Source organism: Condylura cristata, unplaced genomic scaffold (assembly GCF_000260355.1).
Source record: "Condylura cristata isolate star-nosed mole 26May11 unplaced genomic scaffold, ConCri1.0 scaffold00007, whole genome shotgun sequence".
In the NCBI taxonomy this organism is placed as follows: domain Eukaryota; kingdom Metazoa; phylum Chordata; class Mammalia; order Eulipotyphla; family Talpidae; genus Condylura; species Condylura cristata.
In genome coordinates this window covers 5,464,127-5,473,705 of record NW_004567108.1, presented here as the reverse complement: position 1 = coordinate 5,473,705, position 9,579 = coordinate 5,464,127, and positions in this window count along the sequence as shown.

Here is a 9,579-nt window from a genome sequence, read left to right as displayed (position 1 = left end):
CAGATTTCTCTGTGAGGAAGCAAGGACCGAGCAGTTTCACTTTATAGGTGTTAGATGCTTCTAATTCAATTAAATTTCTACAGCGATCCCTATGAAAGCATAAGACACCCGAATGGAGAGCCAGGATTCTTGTAACTACCTGTGTCTTAAAGACTTGCAACCACATGCAGGTGTTAGTGATTTGACTCCTATAAACTCTATTTTGAGAATTCCCTTTCATTTGCTACAGTTTCCTTACAGAAAGGTAAGCTAAAACCTCCGGTTTTAAATTTTAAATTCCAGATTTCTTGTGCAGGAAAGGTTATGGATTGAAAGAAAAATCATGAATTCACCTAGTTTCAAAGACAGATTCAATAGTTGTGTGTTTTAATAGCATTTCAATTGTCCTAGTCCGCCAAGAGAACTGGATTTGAGTTCACCTTTTCATATCTACTACATAGCACGCAGTCCAGCCTGTGATCTTTGTGTTTGTTGAGGTAAATGAAAAACTTGTGACATTGTGCCTTAGATAGGGTGTCCAGAATTGGGGTTAAATGGGATTTCAGAGACTCCGCCTGCAGCATATTCCTAAACTAGAAATAAGTCAATGCCTACATTATTGCTATCCCAAGTGGGCTGCCCCCGTACCTTGTAATTCACTATATTTTAAGGGGGAGCTGATCATCTTGGAGGCTGAGGTGAAGATAAACCCACGGTAAAGTAACAGAACCACTGAAACCCATCTTGATAGTTGGTGTAAAGCGTTGTCAACTTGCTTTTTTCTATACTTTTATTTTCTAATGTTCTGGATCCCTTTTTTGAAGTCTGCAAATTAGAAAACTAGCAGGAGAAAGTGAGGCTCTAAGCCACTTCCTGATGGGGCCATTGTTCATTATGAAGTCACTGTTGGGTCATCTTCCAGGGTCTTTAAGATCAAGAGCAAAAGTAGTGATGAAAAGTAAATAATAGTGACCAGTCATAGTTATTGCCACTGAAATCAAGGTTTCTCAATGTTTCCAAAATTCAGTTACCTGCTACATCATGAGGAACACACACATCCCAGTTGAGGAAATCTGAGTTCCTAGCAAGTTCCTAGCAAGGTGTACTCAGTAAGTACTCACCCAATGAATGCTGGATAAAGGAGGTCATCTGACTTGGGTGTATTGCTCGTTCTCTCCTTTTCTAAGAGGTCACCAAGCCAGGTTGCATTGCCCTTCTGCTCGGAACTTTCCTCCTTGTTCTGGAAGTGCCAGTCCTGTCCCAGATCTAATTCCTGGCCAAGTCAAGGTCCATAATCAGACTGACCCCATCAGGCTGAACACCCATCTCAGGCATAAAAAATAAGCCAGTGTCTTTCCACCTCCCTGCCAGCGCGGTATCAGGACTCCTAGAAAAGAATCACAACATTCACCACAATCACGGAGTCATAGGGCCGTGGAAGAAGAGCCCACAGCACTTCTTCCCTCTGGACTCCCGGCAATAGAAGTGTGCCTCTACCTGGCTGTTGCAGGAAGGCACAGTTAAAGCAGAAGGTATATAAATCTATAGTCTCCTACTATAGATGAAAATTCTAGATTTCATTGGTAAGCACTGAAAAGTATAGTGGTTTGAAAACACAAGGGATGAAAGGAGAGACCTCACGTTATATTCTGATGAGTCAACTTTGAAAAGAGAATAATTCTTTCAACCAGTGTATCAACAAGAAGTTCATTATCAGAGGGTCATCCTACTGCCCAAGTATTCCTTAGGATACTGATTGCTCTTCTTACAAAAAAAAAAAAAAAAAGTGATCTGATCAACTACAAACAAGCTGATAATAAATGAAGGAGCAGTGAAACTCAGCAAAGAAGCAGATGTGAAGAAGACCCAAAGGGCGATTTCAGGACTGAAAAACACAATAACTGATGAAGATTAGCTCCGTGGAAGGGCTGCAGACAGCACAGAGGAGATGGAGGAGAAGAGCAGTGAAGTGGAAGACAGAAAAGTAGATAGTAGCCAGTTTATCAGGAAACAACAGACTGATAATAATGACAAAGTCTCAGGGACCTCGGTAAAAATAAAGTAAATGTCCAAAAGGAAAGGAGAAAGAACTGAAATAGGACCCGAAGACATATGACTAACCACTTCTCCAATGCATAAAATGATAAAGTGATAGGAATAGAGAACCCATTTGTGGCTGAGCAGGGAGAGGAAGGTTCCGGAGGAAGTGGGCATGGTTATAAAGGCAAAATGAGGGGTTTTCATAAGGTTGGACACTTCCTTGGCAATGTTGACATTAGGGTCACCATGGTGATGCCAGTTCATCTAGTTTTGTAAGATGTTACCACTTGTGGGAAGCTGAGTCAAGTGTAAACAGGAAATCTCTGGATTATTTTTTGCAAATACAAATGATCTATAGTTATCTCAAATACAAAAAAAATGCATTAAAAAAAAGCCTCTTTCTCATTATCAAAACTCTATCTAGGAACACAGCCCCCAACGCTCACCCTTTCACCAACCATGGCGCAGTGGTTAAAGGGAAGCACTACGAAGCTAGCGGCAGTTGCTTCCACAACAGTTCAATCCCTGCCCAGGAGCTGGTCCACATGGCGCAGCAGACCTCTCAGTTCTTACCTGCTGCTCCCCTCAGCAGTGTACTTTGCTGATGTGCCTTTTCCGCTCCCCACTCTGTCTTTGGTGAATCCTCTCACCCCTGCACCTCTGGGCTATAACCCAGTTCTTGTGTGCATAAATAAATAAATCCTTTTTTAAAAAGCTCAATCTAAGTCCATTCTTTAATATCCTTTAACTCTCCCACTTCATTTTCATGCACATACATAAGAGCAAAAATCTTAGTGATCAGTGGTTCTTTAGGGCTAATCAGAAGTCCTTCTGTGTCTACTCAATATTGAGTGATTTAGGGACATAGTCAACCTGCAATGATCCATTCCAAGAGCTTGAATTTGGGGTTATCAGAATTCAGAGACTCCACTAGTGAAAAGACTGGGTCATTGCTCTGGTCCATCCATTTACTTTTTTTGTGAATCTGATACAAAAGAAACTCCTAAGTGTAGAAAAAAATCTGAGTTTTAATGCCTATTAACACTTTTCTGTTTTTCAGTGGCTAACTCAGTGTCCTTTCAACTAATGTGATATACTTTCATGCTGAGTAGCTCTTTTCTGAGTAGTATGTTATTAGAATATTGAATTTAAAAGCCAGTTTGATTTACAACCCCTTAAACTCCTGTTTTCTCTAGGGGTGGAATCACCAGGTCCAGGTAGTCTTCCGCTCTGGCCTGGGGATGGACAGCCTGGCCCCCCACTGAATGGAGCTGAACTCCAGGAGCCAGTGTGGCTGTTGATTTTTATAATTGGCAGCAAGCAGGTGAAAAAGCACATCCTTAACTACAGGTGTTCCTAAAAGTACGGTAGGCAAAATGAACTCTCCGATGAAACCCATTTTGGGAAATACCCAAAGCCAGAATCTCTGATTAAATAAATTTTAAAAAGTTCTGAAAGTGTCGATTAGAAAAATCAGTTTGTAGAAGAGAAAAGGGAACCCAACCAAAGTTTATTCCACTTATGTTGACTTCTTTCCCTGGCACACACCCGGTGTCCTTCGCTCGACCTTCTCTAGCCTGATTCACCAGCTTCCTTTTGTTACTCTCACACCTCAGAATACAGAGCAGATTTATGCATTGTTTTTGTGCTATTGGTGAAAGAAGGCAACTCAGTTCTTGAGTAAGTGTGCACTTAAATATACTATATAAAAGGGAAAATGATGATTTTTAATTGCTTATAGCTTTATCATCAATATATAAGTTTGGATCCTTGACAAAACAAATGTCTGTATCGAATACAAATAAGCATATAAATTATTACTTGCTCCATACCGATAATGATGCACATCAACATTGAAACCAAGGTCTACTTAGAAAGCCCATAATGTTTTTTACCACTTTTTACCACCAACATCATGCCATGTTGTCCTAGTTTTAGACCGAGTTCAATTTTCACTGGAGAAGTGCTTCATTTAAGAAAGAGTGAAACGTTTTTTGACATCTGTGTGAAATTCAATTTGGTTTTAAAATAAATTTTCATTATGCAACGTAAGTCTTCATTGTAGCCATAACAATGAATGGCAAAATATTTTGGGTATTTCATTTAGATAGTTTAATAATTATAAAATGAATGGCTAAATAATAGAGTAGTTCCTTTCTATATGACCCTTAAAACTTCACCTTCTCATGCAATTTCCTCTCCAGCTTTGGGAAAGCAGGTACCACCATTGACATCATTACAGCACTCACACACTCTGCATTTCACCTGGCTGCATTTCACCTTTGAATCTGCACTGAATATGTAACTCCTTATCTCCTTGTCTTTTTTTTTTTTTTTAATTTGTTTTGTTTTTTATCAAGCAGCACCCAGACTCAGGAGGTAAGTAAGTCACCCAGGACCCCACAGCAGCATCAAAGAAGTCATGTGCCGATTTATCTCAGAGCATTGTAGTGGTAATTTAGAGTACGAAGATGTTTAATTATCTGTTTTCTTGGAATACAGTGAATTAAAAGCAAGGTATGAGGAATATTGCTCAGCATATTAGAGAGATTGCAAAACAGTGCAACTGACTGAAGGGAGGATGGGAATAAAATTTCTAAAGGGTAGATGGAAAAACAGAACAGCAGAGAACTAAGAAAAGACCTGGGGGTGATGTACACATGCGTTTGTGTCTTGATCAGGTACCTTAGCAAATTTTAGTGATCTGGCTTAAGAGAATGGAAATTCATTTCTTTTTTTTTTTTAAATTTTTTTTATTTATTCATACAGAACTGGGGTACAGGCCAGAGATGTAGAGGGTAATAGGATTCACCAGAGACAGAGCGGGGAGCAGAACAGGCAGATCGACGAAGTACACTGCTGAGGGGAGCAGAGGGCGGGTCAGGAGAGGTCTGCCGCGCCATGTGGGTCACCTCCAGGGCAGGTGGGGATCGAACTCATGCAGAAGCAGCTTTTTAGCTTCCTAGTGCTGTGCTTTAACCCGTTGCGCCACCAGGGAGGGCCTGGAAATTCATTTCTTACTCATAAGATAATCCAAGCACAAGAGGGAACACGTAGGGTGTGGCCGGAAAAGACTTCCAACTTCTCCCTGTTGCCTCAAAAAGCTCTGTGGCCTCTTAACTGCTCACTGCAAACCAGCTCTGGGGGGAGCCACGCTGATTCAGAACACACCTCAGAATCCACCCATCCATTGGCCATTGTCCCAAACCCTAAGAACACAGGGGCGCATAAGGTAACAGCATCCGTGCTCTCAAGGAGGTGGGAATTTCATGGGTGCAGACAGGTGACAAGCGTATCTGCAAACACAACACACACACACACACACACACACACAAAGTGGAATACTACTCAGCTCCAGGAAAACAACTCTTGACTTTGTGACAACACAGGGAGAAGCAGCGGGGATCACCCTAAGTGACCTAAGCCAAAGGAAGGATGAAACTAGACGATTTCCCTCACTTGTGGAATACAAAGGGGAAACAACAAAGGAACTGACAAAACGAAACCAAAGTCAGCCCTAGAAACATGACTGCAAATTAGGTTCTTAGACTGCTGCTGGAGAGGAGCGGGGATGGGTGAGGGGCTAAGAGGGAAGGCTTTGAGTCAGGGGGTGTGGGTGCATTGGTGGGGTAACATCCATCTGAGGAGCTGCAAGCCTGCTTCCCCAAACCATGTACAGTGTTGTAAACCAATGTTGCTTTAATACATAAGTAATTATGGTTGGGGTGTGTGTGTGTATGAAACTTCAGGAAGTGAAAATGTGCTCTGTGGGATGTAAAACAAGATGATGGCATGTGGTCTCTGCAGTTTTACAGGAGGGTCAGCAGAACACCACCTGGATTTGTAGTTGGGTGAGTTTCCATGCGTGTGCTCCATATTTTATTTCTATTAACCGCTTAGTACCTTATATGCATTTCCCATCCTAGTCCTGAAGTCCAGGCCTTCCTTCTCCTACATGCCCTGGTCTTTATAGTGTCTGTTACTAAAGCAGCCCCTCTCTCTGCTGGGTCATGGCATTCAGAGGTACAGGTGAACCTCAATAGTGCAGAAAAGAAGCAGATCCAACAGCGAAGCAGCCACCCTCCAGGAGGGTGTTCTCGGTGCACCTCTAGCTTACATGGCTGTGACACACGAGACCTCTCTGACCCACACAGGTGAAGTCCTAGCAGTTGAAAAATGAGAAAAATCAAAGGAAAAGAAAATATCTATTCATGAGCATTAAACATTACTTATCCCTCTCCCATCTCTCAGCAGGGAGCCCAAGAACATCTGATTTTCTATTAAAAGAGTAAATCTTTGGGGGCCCTCCCTGGTGGCGCAGCGGGTTAAAGCACAGCACTGAGAAGCTAAAGCCACTTCAGCATGAGTTTGATCCCCACCCCGAAGGTGGCCCACATGGCGTGGCAGACCTCTCCTGACCCGCCCACTGCTCCCCTCAGCAGTGTACCTCGTCAGTCAGGCTATTCTGCTCCCCACTCCTTCACCACCCCTGCACCTCTGGCCTGTATCCCACTTCTGTATGCATAAATAAATAAATCTTAAAAAAAAAAAGTAAGCCTTTGGATAATGTAGATCATAATTCCATACTTTCTTCCACATTCCTAATGACAGAAACGAAAGAATTCAGTGATTGAATACTTCAATATAATTCCCTTCTTCGCTCAAAAATGATTTAAAAACATCATTTGTGTGGCAAACACTGACCCTAGCAAATAATGATAAGCCCCGGAATGTAGCAGTTCTGTGGATTTCTAGAGCATTCTACAGTTGAAGTGACACGCTCATATTGTTTTCTTTCTCCTATTCTTATTCCAATATGGGTCTCATGGCATGTTTTTGTTGTTTGTCATATTATTTCGTCCTCTATGAAGAACAGAATTTGGTATTTGGCTACTGGAAGGTGCACCATTAATATTCGTCACAGGTGACTGTGATCATTTGAGAACAGCTCAGTGGTTTGCCATGGGTGGAACTTGAATCTTTTTGTAAACTCAACACGCAGTGAGAAAGAGCTGTCTTCACTTCTCCTTTACGTTCCTTCACATCTTTCTCTCCAGGACTCTTCCTTTGACTCCTTCAAACAGCGTTACTAGCAAAAACACCAGCATCTAGACCCAGAATGTCTTCTCTTAGGTGCTTTCTCAGGGACCTTGTAAGTGATGGAGACACTGAAGGCTCTTCAGATGAAGGCCCAGACAGCTAATGGTAAAATTCTTCTGAACAAGAAAAGGCAAGAAAATATGATTTTTGAGATCTAAAGTGAGACTTAGATTTAGTATCATTTTGTTCATAAATCAGTTATTCTCAATTAGCTTCAATTTCAGTGGTGTTTGTTTGATTTTCTTTGCTCACATCCAAGTGGGTCCTGTTACTTTTCTTAAGGCCACACTGACTTCCATCCCTCTGCCTGAGGCTGTGGTCTCTCAAGTATAACAGATTGTCTGTGAAGAAATGGTGACAAATTTAACATCCTACTTTGAAACAATTCTCTTGTATCATCCTTGACACCGAAATCCTAGTGCTATTTGCACCTACTCAGACTCCAACCTTATTACATCAGTGTCTAAATTATTGTATCTTCTTCATGACAGGTTATCGCTATGACTGCTCACCTTTCAGCTCATCGCCATGGTGAAAGGGAATGTAACCAGAAAGACTGTATAACATGTTCATCATTTATTAAATTTCAGCAGCATGTTTACCACGGCCGTCCTTCCTCTCTGTGTATTCTTGATTTTTTTTTAACATCAGCGTTCTTCTGAAATTCATGATTGTCTCTCTGAAAGCTCTAAATAACCAGTGTTGATTTCAAAACAGGCACGAGCCAATACTTTGTTATTTATAGTAAGCCCCTGGTTGGCAAATGCATTGATAATCAATCTTTGTTTGTAGCTTCAACCATTAAAAATTCCTACGATATATATGATTTCATTGAGTAGATGATACTACTTGCAAATAAGTACACTTCAGTGACAGAAAGCAGCTGTCAGAACATATTTATATTCCAGCAGCAGAGAAGAAATTAATCTCACAGAGGCTTCAATTCAAATTGGTATGATATTCCAGTAATAAATTCTCTGCCCAGATGGAATCATTTTCTTTATCATAAATATTTTAAAACACTTGATCTGTATTAAAGTTGTATAGAACTGAAATGGATTTGAGATTTTTAAATAAAGCCCCAAATAGAAAAAAAAAACAACATTTTTTTGATGATATAGGCTCTATGAAAAATAGTTTCAAATTTTATAGAAGTTTCTCCTATCATGTAAATCATTTAACCAACATGAGTAGCTCATCAAATGTTGACTTTTTTCTGAGCTGGAGCACCAAAAGAAAGCACACCTTTATTATCCATACTAATCATATTTCTGTCATGTTCTAATGACATTAGCCATTCCTTTAATATTGAAATAAGTTCTGAAAATAACTAATACTCTTATCCTTCGCACACAGACTGGATAGAATTATACTGTGGATTGGCTTATTGGTTTGCATTTTAAAAACCAGTGTCTTCATATTAAAGGTTTTCATAGTAAGGAATCTACTGTCACATACAAAAAAACAACTCACCCCTCCCCCACACTTTAATGATCTCAGTATGCTCAGAATAGTGACCTTAAGGAGATCAGACACGGGCTTCATCAAACCAATGGGTGGGAGCCAATTCCAAAGTTGAAGTTAATCAGTTAAGAATTGCCAACTTGCAGGAGGTAAAATTCAGGACCCGCTGGCTCTCATCAACCATCAAGATGGTACTGGAATGGGATGCTGTCTTCCGGATCGCCAAAATCCAAATCCCATGTGTTTTTACAGATTAACATCAGCCCTGAAATTATATATGGAAGTAAACTGGAAAGTAGCCTGGCACATTCAGTGTATTACATAACCAAGCAGGCAATCCAGAAATCAGTGAGAATTTTTAGGCACTAGCAGATGTTTTGAACTATCAGGGAAAATAATCAATCCCATGCATGACCAAGGGAAATGCTGTGCTGACCCGATACACAAGCGTGTCCTCGTTCTACAGCCCATGGCCCGGTTCCCCTCAGGTGTTGGTCCATCGCTTGCGAGCCAGGGAAGGCAGAGATGCAGTTCTCAGGATTTGCTGGGCCTGCCGAGCATTTTCAAGGAGGTGCCATGATTTATCGCAAGAGAACAAAATGGCGGAATAGTTTTAGATGACACTGTTCAGGAAATGATTAGGCTTTCAGGTACCCCGGAATATCACATCCCCGAGGTCAATAAGAAAAATAGGAAACTCAAGAGGAGAAATCTGATTCCAAAGGAAAAAAGCCAAAATAGAACGAAAAAATTGTAGGAAGTTGAATCGAAAAATGAAAATCAAGACACTTGAGTACTTTAGGGTCCCAATAAAGTTATTTTTTCTCTGCAAACTTTAAAGTTAATTCAAGCTATAAGTCATGATCATTTAAGAATTATACTTTAAATGATTTTTAAGGGGTGATTTATGTCTTGAAATTGATCATAGTTTCAGGATTACTTTAAAAAATAGTTTAAATCACAATGCTGTAGACATGTAGGCAGAAGAGAGAAAAA